We start from the raw sequence: 16,919 nt of genomic DNA, 5'->3' as shown, positions 1-16,919 counted from the left end.
CGTAGTAAAGAGCTCCCTCCCGGCCCGACCCCTATTCAGTGCTGAGCTGCACTCAGTGCTGAACCCCCCGACCCCGAGTGCTGACCTCCCGTAAGCTGAACCACTACAGTGCTGCACTCCCTCATTGTTGACCGGCCACTGAGTGCACATCCCCGCTTAGTGCAGCTCTCCCACTGTGCTGACTCCCCCTCAGTGCTAACAACCCACAGTGCAGTACCCCCTCAGTGCTGACCACTTGCAATTCTGACACCGCACTCCTTGTCAAGGAGACAGAATCAAGGCAGTGCGACAGGATTAGAGTGTCAGTGCTGTGGTACAGTAGTACTCTGAGGGTCAGTACACAGGGAAAGATTCATTGTCAGTGGGTCAGTTCTGAGGCTGTGCTACTTTGTCAGAGGGCCATACTAATGCGGTGCCTCATTGTGGGGTTGACACTGAGGGCGGTGTGGGTGAAAAGAATGAGAGTGTTGCACTGAGCAGGGACAGCATCGAAAGAGTGCTGCACTGAGCAGGGTCAACACTGAGGGAGTGCTGCACTGAGGTCGGGTTAGCATTGAGAGGCGGTCAGCACTGAGGCAGTGATGGGGTGTTAGCACTGAGGGAGTGCTGCACTGAGGGGTACTCAGCACTGGGATGGTGTCAGCACTGGGGAAGTGCTCCATGAAGGGGGTTTCAGCAACGAGGGGCGAGTTTGCACCGAGGGGGATCCAATATGAAGGAAGTACTGCACTATCTGACCATCAATAATAAGGGTGTGCGCCACTCTCGGAGGGTCATTCTTGAGGAAGCACCGCGTTGTTGGAGAGTCAGTACTGAGGGAGTGTTGCATGGTCAGTGTCATCACTGCGGGAGCTCTACACTGTTGGAAGGTCAATACTAAGAGTGTGCTGCACTGTTAGACAGTCAATGATGAGCTAGTGATGCATGTGCGACATTCCCTCAATTCTTATCCCATTACAATAAGGCACTGCATTAGTATGGCCCTCTGACAAAGTAGCACAGCTTCAGAACTGACCCATTGATCATGAAGCTTTCCCTCAGTACTGAACCTCAGAGTGCTCCTCAGCCACAACACTGACTCTCTAATCCTGCAGTACTGTCTCAATTCTGACCTCAGTCCTGACCCTGTTACATTGACATTGCAGTTCTTCCTTACCATGGACACTCTGGCCATGGGACACCACTGTTGGCCCTGTTGCAGTGCAGAAGTCACTGACACTCACCCTCTCCCAGACCTTCAATACTGAATGTCTGATAGGACTGCGGGCAGCTGACTCTGACAGTGCAGCATTCTCTCAGTATCGACCCTCTGACAGTAATTAGGGGACTGCTGCATTGTCAGAGAGTCAGGACTGAGGAAGGGCTGCACTATCAGAGGGCAAATATTAATGGACTTGTGCACTGTCACAAATTCAATATTAACAGAGGGCTGCACTGTCAGAGAATCAATGATGACGGGGCAGTGCGTTGTCAAAAGACCTGTAATAAAAGGCATGCGGTCTGTCAGAGGGACTAAACGGAGAGCTTCACTGTGAGAGGGCCAACATTAGTAAATGTTCCAGTCTCAGAGGGTCAATGTGATGGGAGAACATCTCTCTGACATTATCTTGTTGGCGGGTCAGCGCTGACGTAGTGCTGCACCGTCCGAGGGGTCGGAGAAAGGGAGTGATGCACGACCAGGTGATTAGGGAGTGCTGAAGTGAGGGGGTCGTCAGCTATAAGTGGGTGAGCTCTGAGGGAGTGCAGCACAGTGTCGGGTCAGCACTGCGGGAGTGCTGTTCTGAGGGGGATCAGGACTGAAGGGGGTCAGCACTGAAGCAGGTCAGCGTTGAGGGAGTGCTGCACTGAGGGGTTCAGAATAAAGGGTATGCTACACTGAATGGGTCAGAAATGAGAGGGGGGTCAGCACTGAGGGAGAGCGGCACTTTAAGATGTTCAATATTAGTGTGTCCTGCACTGTGAAAGGGTCAGTATGAAGGCAGCACTGCAATATCAGAGAGGCAATGATGAGTGTGTGCTGCACTGCTGAAGGGTTAAATTTGAAGTGGTGTCCCACGGCCAGAGTGTCAATGGTAAGGGAGCATGGCATTTTCAGAGTGTTATTGCTGAGAGAACACCAGTATGACGGAGGGTTAATACTGTGGCAGAGATGCACCGTCAGAGAATCAGTCATCAGAGAGTACGCAGTGTTGGAGGGTCAGTACTGAGGGAGTGTTTCACAATCAGAGCGTCAGTTGTCTGGCAGTGCTGGAAAAGCTCAGCAGGTCTGGCAGCATCTGTGGAGGCAAAAACAGAGCTCACATTTCGGGTCCAGTGACCCTTCCTCAGAACTGTTCTGAGGAAGATCCCCAGTTCTGAGGAAGGGTCAATGGACTCGAAACGTTGAATCTGTTTTCTCCTGCACAGATGCTGCCAGGCCTGCTGAGATTTTCCGGCAACTTTCTTTTTGTTCTTGACTTACAGCATCCGCAGTTCTTTTGTTTTTTATGTCTGGCAGTGCTTGTTTGCTTGTGACCTTCTGAAAGCACAGCACACCCATAATCTTGGCCCTGTGACAGGCCAGCACTCCCTCAGTACTGATCCTCCAACAATGGAGCATTCCTTCAATACTGACCACCAGCACAGCACTTTATTTCTGAGAGTAGTCTGAAAGAAACTACCTTTGCTTACCGAGAGACACAGGGAGAGCAAGTGCGTATTCTGTAGGTGACTCAGGATGTATTGTAACCTTAACAAGTCAAACAGTATTTCAGATTAGTTTATAATTAAAGATTATTCTAACTGTCTTCCTGGAAAAGTACAGTCCCTACAACATGGGGCTGATACTAATACACTCACTCAGAAGTGACCCTCCAGCAAAGCAGCCCTGCCTCAGAACTGACCCTGTGACAATGAGCTACTCCATCAGCAGTGAATCTGTAATCACGTGGCACTCCCTCAATTCTGAAAACATTACACTGAGGCACTCCTACAAAGGCCTCTGCGTTTTCGGGATTATTTACAGTCATCCCTGTGTTTTACAGGTTATTGAAAGGGGTCACTGTTTTCAGGTTTATTTTCACCCTCCAATCTTGCAGCACTCCCTCAATTCAGGCGTGTAGCAGTAATGTCTCCAGACTGAATCTCAAAAAGTGTTGCAAACCCTCAATTCCGATCTGCTCAAAATGAGCCACTGACTATTGGCCTTCTGACAAAAAGTCACTTATTCAGAACTGGCCTTCTGACAATGTGACACTCGTCCACATCTGACCCTCCAGCAATGAGGTACTGCCGCAGAACTGATCCGCTGACAGTAAAGCACTGCCCCCTCAGTTCTGACCCTCTGACAGAGCTGCAATACTTCAGGACTGAACTTCTAATCATCTTGTACTCCATCAACTCTGAATCCAATGCACTGAGCTACTGACTCAGTATTTACAGTCCGCTCCGAATACACCCTCAGAATTGACCCTAAGGCAATGTGACCCGGCCTCAGAACTAACTCTGTGACAATGAGGCACTTACTCAGCGCTGAATCTCTAATTGTGTAGCACTCCCTCAGTTTTTAGGCACTCCTTCCAGACTGGCACACTCTCAAGGCTGATCCTGCAGCAATGAGGAATTGCCTTACAACACAGCCGCGAACAACAAGGCCCTCTTTCGGACAGTGTCTGATAACGAGGCACTCACTTGGTTCTGAGCCTCTGACAATGAAGCACTTGCTCAAGTCTGACCACATTAAAATGAGGCACCCTCAAACTGATCTGAAACACCTCAGTTTCGACCTTCTGATGGCTCTGAAATGCCTCACTTTATATCCTCTGACCGGTCTTTTAATTCTGACACAATTACAGTGAAGGTCAGCCTCCGTGCTGACACTCGGAGTACATCACTCCCTCTGACAGTGTTGCACACCCTGAGCATCACTGACAGTTTCAGCGTTCCCTTAATATGGACCAACTCACAATGCAGCACTCCCCTAACATTATTATTTATATTGACGATCTGACAGAACAGCCCACCTCAGTGCTGACCCTCCGACAACGCAGCATTCCCTCATTACTCACCCTTTGATACTGTAGCCCACCTTTGGTAATGACACTCTGACAGTGTCACACTCCCTTACTATCGGCCCTTCAGCAGTGCAGCACTCCCTCAACGATGACACCGTAACGATGCAGGATTCCCTCAGTCCTGGCTCTGCAACAGTCAAGCATTCAATCAACACTGACCCTCTGTTCGTGCAGCACACCCCTAATATTGATCCTGTGACAGTGCAGCACTCCCTTAATATTGGCCTTCCGACAGAGTGGCACTTTCTTGACGAAGACACTCTGACAATACAGTTTTCCCTCATTGCTGATCCTCTGGCAGTGCAGCATTCTATCATCATTGGCACCTTGCCAGTGGAGCTACATGCTTCTTATTGACCCTCCACAGTGCAGCACTGCCTCTCTACTGACTCTACAACATTAATATTGATCCCCCAACGGGAGGTCCTCTTTCATACCCACCCCAACAAAGAGAAGCCCTCCGTCATCTTTAACCCTCTGACAGTGCAGCACTCCCTTAATATTAACCCGCTGCCAGTGTAGCACTCCGTTACAGTGCAGAACTCCAACCAAGTGATCATCTGAGTGTCGCGCACACACTCAATATTGACCCTCCAACAGCGTAGCCCTCCCTCAGAACTGACCGTCTGACATTGATACACTGATAGTGTCGCAATTCTGTAATATCGACCCCCACTGACGCAGCAGAACTCTCTCAATATTGGCCTTCAGACAGTACTGCGCTACTGATCCTTCGGCGGTGCCCCTTGATATCAATCCTCTGACATTATAGCACTCCCTCAGTACTAACTCTCTGAACGTGCAGCACTCTCTCAGGTCTGATTCTGCGCTATTTCAGCACTCCCACGTCATTAACCCTCTGACAGTGCAGCACTCCCTTTATATTATATTATATTTATCAACTCTCCAACAGTGCACTATTTCCTTAATATTGGACCTCTGATTGGACAAGCTGACAGCATCTCATGTTCTTTATCGACAGAGAGTCAGTTCTGTGGTAGTACCTCATTGGAATGGGTCAGAGTGGGTCGAATCAGTCCAACCCCAAACCTAACCGCGGCTTCAGGCCTAAGCCTAGCCTCAGGCCTAACACTCACCCTCAACCTAAGCAGAAGCCTCAGCCCCAAACCTAAATGTGGTCTGAGCTCTAACCCTAACCATAGACTCAGCCCTAAGCCTAACCTCAGCCTTAACCCAAAACCTCTCCTGAGCCCTACCCCGAACTCCAAACTTAACCTCATTCGTAACCCTAACACAAGTCTCATCCCTCACCCTAACTCTACCCTCATCCAAAACCTCGTCCAATCCTCACACCTAAACCCTAGCCTTGGTCCTAACCCAAACCCTAACCCTCGCCACCCTCTCACGCTAACCCTCATTGTTAATTAGTGAGTACTGAGGTATAGCAGCACTGTCAGAGCATCAGAATAGTGGGAGTGAACTGTTGTCAGACTGTCGATACTGAGGCAGTGTCTCATTATAGAAGGGTCAGAATTGAAGCAGTGCCACACTAACAGAGACTCAGTACTGAGGTACTGCAACAGCGTCATAGAATCTGAACTGTGGGCGTGCATTATTGTCATAGGGTCATGATCTGAGGCAGTGTCTCCTTGTGAGAGGGTCAGTACTGACAGAGAGCCTTCCTTGCCTGACGGTCAGTACTGAGGCACTGCTTCTTTGTCAGGGGGTCTGGAGGGACAGTGTGTCATTGTTGGTCAGTCCAGTGTGAGGCAGGAGCTCATTGGTGGAGGGTCAGTCCTCAGGGTGGGCGGATGATGTGGAGGTGCTGGTGTTGGACTTGGGCGGACAAGGCTGAGTTTTGACACTCTGCTACAAATGCACTCTCTAGTTCTGACCCTCTGATAAAGGCAAACTCCCTAATTGCTGACACTCTGCCAAGTAGGCACTGGCTCAAACAGACCCTCTGACAATAGGCCACTGACCCTCTGATAAAGCTGCAGTACCTCAGTGAGGCAGTGGCACTCCTTGAATTCTGATCCCATTACAATCAGGCACTGCGTCAGTACTGACGCTCTGCCAAAGAGGTACTGCCTGAAAACTGATCCAATGACAATGAGGCACTCCATCAGGACTTACCTCTGACAGTGCTAGATTACCTCTGTACTGACCTTCTAAAACGGGTGGCACTCCTTCAATTCTGACCCCCTTGCAACATAGCCCTGCTGCAGTGCCGACCCTCTGACAACAAGGCATTCTCTGAAGCCTGATCCCCTCAAGATGAGGTCATACTTCAGTATTAACACTGACAAAGAGTCACTTCCTCTATATTGACCCTCTCATCGTGCGGCACACCCTCAGTTCTGATCTTACGACAATGGGGCACTTTTGACCAGCTGACAATGGTGCTCTCCCTCAGTTCTGACACCTCCACAGTTCTGCACTACCTCTGTACTGACTCTCAGTACTGACCCTATTCTGATCCATTACAATGAGGCGCTGCCTCACTTGTGGTTGTTTCACAATGATGCACTCCATCGATTCTGCGCCGCACACAGTGCTGTAATACTTCCGTACTGCCCTGTAATTGTGTGGCACTCCCTTAATTTTGACCCCCTTACACTGAGGCTGTGCCTCAGTATTCACCTCTGAAAATAATGCACTCCTACAGATCTGGCCCTCTGATGCTACTGCAATAACTTAGTTTTTATCGGCTCGTCACGTGGTTAGCTTCAATGCTGATGCCATTACACAGAGGCAGTTTCTCAGAACTGACCTTCTAACAATGGCACTCCCTTCGGACTGTCAGATACAGCCACACTACCTCCGTTTTGACCCTCTCATCACGTGGCAGTCCCTCAATTCTGAACTCCTCACAATGAGTCGCTAACTCAGTATTGACCCTCTGACAAAGAGGCACTCCCTTAGGGCTGACCTTGCACCAATCAGATACTGCCTCACACCAAACCCTCTCGAATAATGAGGCACTGCTTCAGCACAGACCCTCTGACAAAGACGCACTGCCTCAGAACTGACTCTCCAGCTATGGCGACCGGCCACAAAACGGACCTGCTGACAATGAGGCACTTCCTACCATCTCGAATCATGTGGCATATCTCTAATCCTGTGGCCCTCTCTCAGTTCTGTCGCCATTGCATTGAGGCATTCCATCTTCGTTGATCCTCTGAACTCCCTCAAGACTGACCATCCACCGTTGATGCACTACCTCAGATCTGACCCACTGACAGTCCTACAATCTGTCACCATTCCATGTCGCATTCCAGCAATTCTGACCCCATTTCAATGAGACGCTGTTTCAGATGGTCACTCTGAAAACGAAGCGCATTCTCAGGACTAAATCTCTGAAACTAAAGCACTTCCTCAGTACTAACTCTTTGGCAGGCAAGTATTGGAGGTTAGGTTAGGGCTGAGGTTAGACTTGGAGCTTAGGCGAGGGTTGGGGTTGAGGCTAAGCGTTAATTGGGGCTGTGTGTTACGGTTCATTTTAGGGCTGAGGCCATAGCTAGTGGTAGGGCTGAGGCTCACTTTAGGGCTGAGACTAGATGTTCGGTCTGAGGATCAGCATTAGGGCTGAGGGTAGGGAGGGTTTACGCTGAGGATAGGGTTAGGGCTAGAGTTAATGCTGAGGTGAGGGTTAGCCTGAGGCGAGCGTTTGTATGGGTTTAGGGCTGAGGCTGGGTTTAGAGTCAGGGTTCGGGCAAAGAGACGCTGCCTCAGAACTGACCTGCTGACAATTAGCCAGTACCTTAGGTACTGATGAGGTAATAAAAAGGCCGCTCTCAGCACTGACACTGCAGCAATGAAGTCTTGCCTCACAACTAACTCACAAAGGGCTCATAATTGAGCAAGTGCCGAATGATGAAAGGGTGCGGACTGAGGTGTTGCACAACTGTCAGAGGGTCAGAACTGAGGTATTGCATCATTATCAGATGGTCAATACTGCAGCAGTGGCCCACTGTAATAGGGTCAGAAAGGTCATACTGAGGTCTTGCAAGATAGGGTCAGAACTGTTGGAGTGATTCATTATCAGAGGGTAGGCACTGAGGCATTGAAGCATTGACAGAGGGTCAACACACTGTCTGTATTGAACATGTGGCAATAATGTTCTGACTCCATAACATCAAGGCACTGCCTCAAAACTGACCCTTAATACTGGCCCTCGCACAGTGCTGCATTGCCTCAGTCGTGATGCTGCATTCGTGTGGTACTAGCAGTTCCAACCCCATGAATAGGATGGGCTGAAGGGTAACATTTCTTGATATTTGAGAAATGGTTGAGTTTGAATGAGTCCTGTCAGCATTCCTGTTTTACAGTTAGTTTTATTTCTGTAACTGGTTTTTTTCTTTGCCAAGTCGTTTGTTACACCGGAGCAGAGGGAGCATTTTGTTCCTCGGCACTGGACGTCATCTCGGAATGAGACCGCGAACGGTGCCAGGAACAACCTCAGCCTCCAGGCCAGCCGTTGATCGAGGGGTCCCTCACGGCCACAAGAACATGAGGCTTATTCTTTTTTACTCTCTACTTGTTATTCTTTTTAATTACTCTTTCTCCATCTTTTATTTCCTCAATAAATGTTCATCTTTCAGAAAATTGGCAAGCATTCCTTTAACTGCACTTGATAGAATCACAAAAGAACCACTTCGATGCACGCTGTCATCAAAAACACACCATTATTATGAGGCACTGCCTCAGCATTGATCCTCTGACAATATCGCACTCCCACAGATTTGACCCTTTGACAACGAAGCAAGGCCTCAGTATTGAAGCTCTGACAATGCTTCAATCCCTCAGTTCTGACCATCTGACAAGGAGGCACCTTTATTTCTGACCCTCTCACAGTGGCAATATCTCAGGACTGACCTTCTATTTGTATGGCATTGCCTCACCTTAGAATGAGGCGCTGCCTCAGTCTTGACCTTCTGACAATAATGCACTCCCACAGTTCGGACTCTCTCATATTGCTGCATTTCCTCAATACTGACACTAAAAATGTGTGGCAGATCTTTAGTGCTGATCCTTTTGCAAGGAAGCATTGTCTCAGTATTGACCATCTGACAATGATGAACTCTCACAGGGGTCAGGACTGAACCCCTGTCAATGAGGCACTTCTTCAGTGCCCGCACTCATTATTCGCCTTCTGACAAAGCTTCAATACCTCAGTACTGACCCTCTCACAGGGCCGATCTTCTGTCAAATCTAGAGAATTAATACAGAGGAGGTGTCTCTTATTAGAGGGTCTGCCTGAACTCTTGGTTGAAGTGTTCAATAAATTGCTACAACCTGAAAGAAGTAATTCTTCCCTGAATTAATGGGCAACCAATTTGAAAATGTGGCCTCTGGTCGTAAAATCTTTCACAAATGGGAGTAATCTCTACGGATATACACTATCAAGCCTCTTAAGAATCTTAAATGTCGAAAAAATAAGTTTTTTTTCAATCTTATAAACTCCAATGAATGTAGCCCAACTTTCCTAAGCATAGCAATCCCCTCTGCCATTTCCGAAATCAACCCAGTCAACATGAGGTGTTCGGCCTCCGCAGCACTCGCTCTGTGGCCGTACCATCCTGCTGCTACGACTCTACTTCTATTTACGATGCAGTCCTCCGTCCATCCGAACATACTACCCTTGAACACATGGGCTCTTTTCTTTTGAGACACCTTATGAGCTGTACCTTATCAAATGCTTTGTTGAAATCTCAATGTACGACATCAACTGGTGGTCCTTCATCAGTAATGTTTGTTTCCTTCTCAAAGCACTGTAGCAAGTTTGTCAAGTATTATTTCCCCTTGATAAAAGGATGTTAACTCTGTAGGATGTTATAGCACACTCAGTACCCTGTTAGTTGATCTTTCATTGCCGGCATGAACATCTACCCAGGTTGACCTAAATTGGCAATACTTGCTTACTGTTTTGTCCAAGTATCTTTGTAATAATGGTGTTATGTTCACAATCTTTCAATCCTCTGAGAATTTTCCACAATCTCAGGATTCTTGGAAGATTATCATCAGTGCCTCCATTGTATCTGTAGCTGCGTTCTTCAACATGAGAGGATACAACTCATCACACCCCTTGGATATTTTCTCTACTGATTGGAGTCATGTTTGGAATTCTGTGCAGTGACATTCACTTTTAACAGTTTGCTAAATACTACCAGGAACGGAAATTGTGATCCAGCTGCAACTGAACTAAAGCTTTCAGCACAGAAGGAAGTCTTTCAATTCATTTTGAACCTCTTAACTCCTGAAAAGGGCAATACGATTTGCCTCAGTCTGTAAATGTTCTTTCTCCAACATCCTGAGATGCATCATCTGTATTTCTTCAAATTTACCACAGAATCTGTTTCAATCACCCTTTCAGCAATACGCATGACAACAAATCGGCATTTTTAGTCCCCCGATAGCCTCCGTTGCACACGTGCATTGTTAGATGATTATTTATTTGTGTGCCTGCTTTTTTGCTCGAATGGATAAAGGTAAATTTCTGTTCTTTTGTCATCAGAACTATTGCCTCCTCACTCTCATCTTCCTTGTTTTATCCTGTGCTGGAATATTTAATTTGTTGACATATCTGAAATATGTTGTTGAATGGATCGAGTTTTGTAACATTGCATTCCCCATAGACCATCTACCGATGCTGTTGCTTGTTCTAACAGTTATTATCTCGCAGAGTGGAAAATGCAGTTTGAAAGCAATGGAACGTTATCGATGAAGAAGTTGATGCATAAATTGCTGCTATCTTCTAAACTACAAACTCACCTTCAATTCTTTCTCGGTCAGAGCATTATGCCGGCGCAAATGAATCGTGTTCTCAAAGGGACTTCCAAAACCATGGAATTGAATTTGCATATTGATTTCTTCTTCCCTCTTCAGAAATGCAAAGTAGTATCGTGATGAAGCTTCCAAGGCGATGATTGTGTCCTTCAATGAACGGAAAAGTGACTTTTAGATTCATGGAAATATTTCAGTACTTCTCTAGACATGAAAGGCAAACATTCTCCCTGCATATGACCCAGTCTCATTTTATCGTATCTTTCTGATTTTACACGCCATGGGATAATCATTGCAGTGTAACAGAAATGTTGATCATGGAAATTTATCACTGTTTTCATAAATAATGGCAAATTTTCAACATCTTGCAATTGTATGAAGGCTCAGTCTCGTCACCCGTCGCCTGCTGCACAAAGGCATTCTTACACTGCTTTGAATGTTAGAGCTCAAACAAAACACAATCATGACACAAATGCATCAACACACTACTTTCAATTGGATCTGATATCCTTGCCAGGCACTGGAGGGGTTGTGGAGACTGGTGAGTGGATAAAGTCGTTCCTCTGTTCAAGCAGGAAAACAGGGACTTTGCAGGAAACTACAGACTGGTGTCTCATGTCTCAAAAGTATGGGCTAATAAGGGACAGCCAGCATGGCATTATGCGGGGCAGGTTATGTCTTACCAAGTCAGTTGAAGTTTTCACGGAGGTGACAAGGGTGATCAATTCGGGTAGAACAGTTGATAACATATACATGGATTTTACAAACGTTTTCAACAAGGTTCCTCATGGTATGCTCATCCAGAAGATTAGGATCAATGAGATCCATGGTGACTTGGCCTGCCCATATAAGGCAGACGGTAGCGGTGGAAGGCTAACAAAGAGAACACAGTGCAGGGCTGGAGGAACACAGCAGGCCAGGCAGCATCAACAATGTCAGCTTTCCTGTTCCTCTGATGCTGCCTGACCTGCTGCGTTCCTCCAGCTCCACACTTGGTTAACTCTGATTCCAGCATCTACAGTTCTTGCCGTCTCAGTGGTGGAAAGCTGTTTTTCTGGCTGCAGCTCAGTGACGAGTTGTGTTCCGCATCGATGTGACTTCTGCTGTTTGTGATATATGTAAATGACTTGGTGGCAAATGTAAACGGGGGATTAGTAAGTTTGCAGATGATACAAGGACCAATGGACTTGTGGACAGCATGGAAGGTTGTCAAAGGACACAGCAAGATACAGACCAATTGCAAACTCGAGCGGAGAAATGGCCGAGGGAATTTAATCTGGGCAGGCATGAGGTGTTGCATTTTCGGAAACCAAGTGTTAAGGAAAGGGATACACAGTAAATGGCAGGACCCCAAACAGCAGTGAAGTCCAGAGGGATCTTGGGGTCCTAGACAATAACTCCCTGACAGTAGCCACACAAGTAGATGGGGTGGTCAAGAAGGCATGTCGCATGCTTGCCTTTATGCTGAGGGAAACTCAGTGTAAGAGTCAGGATGTCACATTGCAGCTTTACAAGACTTTGTTGAGACCACACAGAGTATTGCATTCAATTCTGGCCGCCACATTACACGAAGGATGTGCAGGCTTTGGACAGGGTGCAGAAGAGATTTACCAGCATGCTGACTGGAATAGAGGGTATGAACGAGAAGGAGGAGCTGGAAAAACTCTTCGTTTTCTCTGGAGCAGTAGAAGCTGAGAGCAGGCTTGATAGAAGTGTATAAAATTAGGAGATACATAAATACAGCTAACGGTCAGAAAATTTCTCCCCCGGAGTTCAAGTGTCCACTATTAGGGGGCATGCATTTAAGCTGAGGGGGGGGGGAGTTCAAAAGAGATGTGAGGGGCAAATATTTCACACTGAGCATGTTAAAAGTGTGGAATACATTGCCCCGGGTGGTAGTGGATGCAGATACGATGAAAGCATTTAAAAGGGTCTTTTAGTTAAGTGCACGAATATGCAAGGAATGGAGGACTATGGATCAAGGACAGGCAGAAGGGATTTTTTCATTTGTTGTCATGTTTGGCCCAACATGGTGGGCCAAAGGACACATTCCTGTTGCCGTCGTGTTCCAAGTTTTATGCTCACTTGTATCATGATTACAAAAAGTAGGATTGGGAAGAATTTTTGAGAAACGTTTGAGAACATTATTTCATGTAAGGACAAACGGGATAAGGATTAGGTGACACAGCACAAACAGATTTTGGAGCCCATGATGAATCATAGGGACCTCACAAGCACCAATGATCAGAGGGATCTCAGGATCTTGATGTGTATTCCTGTTGATCCCCCAATGTAATGGACGAGGTCGTTGAAGTGGTTTGGAAGGCACATTGGATACTTGTCTTTTTTAGACTTAATATTAAGTGACAGAGTTTCAGAATAGGCAGGGTATGTACAAAATGTTGGTTAGACCCAACAGTGAAGTCAACGATGAGAAAATACAGTGAGACTTGGACAACGATCAGGCTTGGCCTGATAAAGGATAAGTTACATTTGCACCATACAAGTGCTAAGCAGCAATCAGCTCCAACAAGAGAGAATATGACCATATCCAAAAAATTCCATGTCCTTACACTCACATCATCCTTACATTTATTTTTTTTCAATGTGCAAGTGCTATGCAAGCCATGCAAGGCTACGGGCCAGGTGTTGGAAATCAGGTTAGAACAATTCAGTGCTTGTCCTTGACTGTCACAGAATCCGTGAGCTTAAGAATGTATTTCTCCTGTATTGCAGACTACTGAGGTGCTTGGCTATCCACTAAACCAAGGTTAACACTGATCTAAAACTAAACTGGGTCAGTGAAATAACCAGCAGTAGCCAGGTCCATGGTACAAACCACCCTGCTGTGGGACAGGGTCAGGCAAATCCAAGTGAGCGAGCGTGGTTGGAGACTCATTCATTGGGGGCATAGATTCTGTCGCCACATTTGAGACACCAGGGCTGTGTGTTGCTTCCCTGGTGCCAAGGTCAAGGACATCTCTGAGTGGTTGCAACAAATTCTTAAGGTGGAGGGTGAGCAGCCCAAGGCCACCGTGCACGTTGGTGCCAATGACATAGGCAGAAAGAGGGAAGACATCTTGCGGACTATGGACAAGGAGTTAGCAAACAGGCTGAAAGGCAGGACCCAGAGGGTAATAATTTATGGGTTGCCACGAGTGTCACATGTTAGAGAGTTGTCAGAGAAAGATAGGTGAGATGAATGCATGGTTAAGGAGCTGGCACAGGGGGCAGGGTTTCCGGCTCATGGATAATTGGGACTGTTTCTGAGCAAGGGGTGACCTGCGCAAGAGGGATGGGAGGCAAGACGCTGTGAGCGGGACAGGACAGAGGGGACAACTTGTTGTGAGCGGGTTACGACGGAGGGGACAAGTGCCTGTGAGCAGATCAGGAAGGAGGGGCAAGTCGCTGTCAGCGGGACTGGGCTGCGGGGGGCCAAGTCGCTGTGAACGCGACAGGATTGCAGGGGGCAAATCGCTGTGAGCGGGACAGGGTTGTGGGGGCCAGTCCCCGTGAGCGGGACAGGGCTGCGGGGGCCAGTCCCTGTCAGTGGGACAGGGTTGCGGGGGGCAAATCGCTGTGAGCGGGACAGGGCTGTGAGGGCCAGTCCCTGTGAGCGGGTCAGGACTGAGGGGGCACATGGCTGTCAGCTGGACAGGGCTGCTGGGGCAAATCTCTGTCAGCGGGACTGGGCTGCGGGGGCAAGTCGCTGTCAGGGGGACCGGGCTGCGGGGGCAAATCGCTGTCAGGGGGACCGGGCTGCGGGGGCAAATCGCTGTCAGGGGGACCGGGCTGCGGGGGCAAATCGCTGTCAGGGGGACCGGGCTGCGGGGGCAAATCGCTGTGAGCCAGTCAGGACGGAGGGGGCAAGTCGCTGTGAGCGGGTCAGGGCTGAGGGGCAAATCGCTGTGAGCAGGACAGGACTGCAGGGGGCCAGTCCCTGTGAGCGGGTCAGGGATGCGGGGGGGGAGTCACTGTTAGCGGGTCTGGACTGCAGGGGGCCATTCCCTGTGAGCGGGTCTGGGCTGCGGGGCCAGTCCCTGTCAGCGGGACAGGACTGAGGGGGCAAATCACTGTCAGCCGGACAGGGCTGCAGGGGCAAATCGCTGTCAGCGGGTCAGAGCTGCTGGGGACAGTCCCTGTCAGCGGGTCAGGGTGCGGGGGCAAGACCCCGTGAGCGGTTCAGGGCTGCGGTGGCAAATAGCTGTCAGCGGGTCAGGGGTGCGGGGGACAGTCCCTGTGAGCGGGACAGGGCTGGGGGGCCAGTCCCTGTGAGCGGGTCAGGGCTGGGGGGGCCAGTCCCTGTGAGCGGGTCAGGGCTGGGGGGGACAGTCCCTGTGAGAGGGCCAGGGCTGCAGGGGCAACTGGCTCTGAGTGCGTCAGGAGAGAGGGCGCAAGTCGCCGTGAGCGATTCAGGACGGAAAGGGCAAGTCGCCGTGGACGGGTGAAGACTGCAGGGGCAAGAGGCTGTGAGGGGTCAGGACAGCAGTGGCAAGAGGCTGGGGACGGGTAATGACAGATGAGGCAAGTTGTTGTCAGTTGCTAAGTACTGCAGGGGCAAGTGGCTGTGCGCGGGTGAGGACGGAAGGGGGCAAGTGGCTGTCTGCGGGTGAGGACGGAGGGGGCAAGTGGCTGTGAGGAGGGGGGGTGGCGGAGGGTGGGGGGAATAGGAGGTGGAGCAGGAGGGTGGGGGAAACGAGGAGTAGGAGGAAGGGTGGGGGGGAAGGAGGAGGGTGGGGCGGGAAGAAGGAGGAGGGGGTTAGGGCGGGAAGAAGGAGCAAGAGGGTGGGGCGGGAAGAAGGAGGAAGAGGGTGGGGGGAGAAGGAGGGGGTGGAAGAGGGTGGGGGTGAGAGGGGAGCATGGTGGGGGGAGGAGGAGGAGGGGGGAGGGGGGAGGAGGCGGAGGAGGAGGAGGGAGGGGGGAGGAGGCGGAGGAGGAGGAGGGTGGGTGGAGTGGAGGAGGAGGAGGAGGAGGAGAGTGGGGGGAGAGGAGGAGGAGGAGGAGGAGGAGGAGGAGAGTGGGGGGAGAGGAGGAGGAGGAGGAGGAGAGTCGGGGGAGTGGAGGAGGAGGAGGAGGATGTGGGGAGTGGAGGAGGAGGAGGAGGGGGAGGTGAGTGGAGGAGGAGGAGGAGGGGGAGGGGAGTGGAGGAGGAGGAGAGAGGAGGAGGGTGGGGGGAGTGGAGGAAGAGGAAGTGGAGGAAGAGGAGGAGGAGGAGGAGGAGGAGGAGGGGGGGTGGCGGGAGTGGAGGAGGAGGTGGAGGAGGAGGAGGAGGAGGAGGAGGGTGGGGGGAGTGGAGGAGTGGAGGAGTAGGAGGAGGAGGAGGAGGAGGAGGTGGAGGAGGAGGAGGAGGAGGGAGAGGGAGAGGGTAAGGAGGAGGGTGGTCGGGGGGAGGAGGAGGAGGGGGTGCGGGGAGAGATAATGGGAACTGCAGACGCTGGAGAATCCAGTTTAACAAAGTGTGGAGCTGGATGAACACAACAGGCCAAGCAGCATCTCAGGAGCACAAAAGCTGACGTTTCGGGCACAGACCCTCTATCACAGACGGGGATGGGGTGGGGGAACTGGAATAAATAGGGAGAGAGGGGGAGGCGGACCGAAGATGGAGAGAAAACAAGCTTCAAAATCTCCCCTTCCCCCACTGCATCCCCAAACCAGCTCAGCTCGTCCCCTCGCCCCACTGCATCCCAAAACCAGCTCGGCTCGTCCCCTCCCCCCACTGCATCCCAAAACCAGCTCAGCTCGTCCCCTCCCCCAACTGCATCCCAAAACCAGCTCGGCTCGTCCCCTCCCCCAACTGCATCCCAAACCTCTTCTTCCTCTCACCCATCCCTCTGTCCCACCTCAAGCCACACCTCCATTTCCTACCTCTGCCTCATCCTGCCTCCTTGACCTATCCATCTTCCCTGGACTGACCTATCCTCACCCAACCTCACCTATACTCTCCTCAATACCTATCTTGTTTTCTCTCCTTCTTCGGTCCGCCTCTCCCTCTCTCCCTATTTATTCCAGTTCCCTTTCCCCAACCCCGTCTCTGAAGAAGGGTCTAGGCCCGAAACGTCAGCTTTTTGCTCCTGAGATGCTGCTTGGCCTGCTGTGTTCATCCAGCTCCACACTTTGTTC

General features: G+C 50.0%; 1 long non-coding RNA gene across 1 annotated transcript in view; it reads right to left on the bottom strand.

The window, feature by feature from the left end:
- The window catches only part of LOC132210578 (uncharacterized), a 188,638-nt gene that overhangs the window by 22,215 nt on the left and 149,504 nt on the right, over positions 1 to 16,919 (bottom strand). Inside the window, exons 2-3 of the long non-coding RNA XR_009446724.1 lie at positions 10,788 to 10,949; positions 4,047 to 4,179 (exon numbers count right to left, since the gene is read on the bottom strand). This is a non-coding gene — a long non-coding RNA (uncharacterized LOC132210578). The remainder of the gene's footprint in view (positions 1 to 4,046; positions 4,180 to 10,787; positions 10,950 to 16,919) is intronic.

The sequence above is a fragment of the Stegostoma tigrinum genome, chromosome 15 (genome assembly GCF_030684315.1).
Source record: "Stegostoma tigrinum isolate sSteTig4 chromosome 15, sSteTig4.hap1, whole genome shotgun sequence".
NCBI classification, from domain to species: domain Eukaryota; kingdom Metazoa; phylum Chordata; class Chondrichthyes; order Orectolobiformes; family Stegostomatidae; genus Stegostoma; species Stegostoma tigrinum.
This window is presented reverse-complemented; position numbering and strand designations above follow the sequence as displayed.